Source organism: Populus nigra, chromosome 2 (assembly GCF_951802175.1).
Source record: "Populus nigra chromosome 2, ddPopNigr1.1, whole genome shotgun sequence".
In the NCBI taxonomy this organism is placed as follows: Eukaryota; Viridiplantae; Streptophyta; class Magnoliopsida; order Malpighiales; family Salicaceae; genus Populus; species Populus nigra.
The window spans coordinates 21,866,945-21,868,477 of NC_084853.1; positions in this window are offsets into that span (position 1 = coordinate 21,866,945).

Sequence of the window (1,533 nt, forward strand, 5' to 3'; positions counted from 1 at the left end):
AGACAGCCCTCGCGGGCTCGACAGCGCAGGCCAGCGTCCCCGACGTCGCTGGCCGCGGCAGGCGAGCTGCCGGGGGTCCCGCATTCCTACAAGAAAACGTCGTGCTTTCCACATGAAACCAATCCAGTAAAATCAGCCATATTTTTATGAGGCTGCCCACTGAATTTGGGGTCATTCCGGGCCGGTTCCTAGTTTTGCGGATTTACTCGATTTCTAATGGTAGGAAAATTAAAACAAATACTTCCCGACCTCGAAAAATTCTGGGAAAATTAATGAAGGTGGATTGGATTTTTGCCAACCTCTGTGCAAAATTTCAGCTCAAAATACCAAGAAATGAATTTTTTAGAGGGGGGGTGACAGCTGGGACCTAGTAGTGTCTCCCCCTGCCAGAGCTGCAATGACACTTATTGCTCTTTAGGGAGCCACCAGGCCGGCGCCCCTCAAAGACCACACGCGCGCGCGCGCCCGCCCGCGCTGGGCGCTGGGGCGCTGGGGCCTGAGGGCCTGGGGCCCTTGGGGGCCCTTGGGCGCTTGGGCGCGCGCGCGCGGCCCCCGCCGCCATGCCGCGCTGCGCGACGCGCGGACAGCCCCTGCTGGCTTGCTCTCTCGCCCGCGGGGGGGCTGCCTTCGGGCCCTGGCCCCCCGCGTTCTGGCCTGCCCCCCGCGTGGGAGAGGCTAGGCGCTGCAGGGGCCAGCCCGACGTCGCTGGCCGCGGCAGGCGAGCCGCCGGGGTTCCCGCATTCCTACAACAAAACGTCGTGCTTTCCACATGAAATCAATCCAGTAAAATCAGCCATATTTTTATGAGGCTGCCCACTGAATTTGGAGTCATTCCGAGCCGGTTCCTATTTTTTCCGATTTCCTCGATTTTTAATGGTAGGAAAATAAAAAAAAATACTTCCCGACCTCGAAAAATTCTGGAAAAATTAATAAAGTTGGATTGGAGTTTTGCCAACCTCTGTGCAAAATTTCAGCTCAAAATACCAAGAAATGAATTTTTTAGAGGGGGGGTGACAGCTGGGACCTAGTAGTGTCTCCCCCTGCCAGAGCTTCAATGACACTTATTGCTCTTTAGGGGGGTGCCCCCTGACTGGCCATGGGGCGCGCTGGCCTGGCGCCCATAGGCCTGCCGCGGGGGATATGTGGGCTGTTGCTAAACTCGGACTAAGGTGGGGGGCCTCATGGCCCGAAGTATTGCCGGCATCGATGACCCGTTTTCCGGCCGGCGACGACCCGATTCCGGCCACCGTCTTCGGGACCCGCTCCAAGCCGTCGGGCGCGTTGGGGCTGCTTATCCGCGGCGTGGGCGTGGCATTCATTTGCCGTGCTTGTGCCAAGGTGCTGGCAGCTGCTGCGCGGCTGACTGCTTGCCGCGACGTCACGGCGGCGGTGGCCGCTGCCCCTGCTCGCAAGTCGGAGGCCTGGCCGACGTGGCTGGTGCGGACCGCCGAGCTTGGGGATTGCGAGGAGAGCTCTACGCTGGCGTGGGCGTGGCATTAAATTGCCGTGCGCGCGCCCATGCGTTGGCTCTCC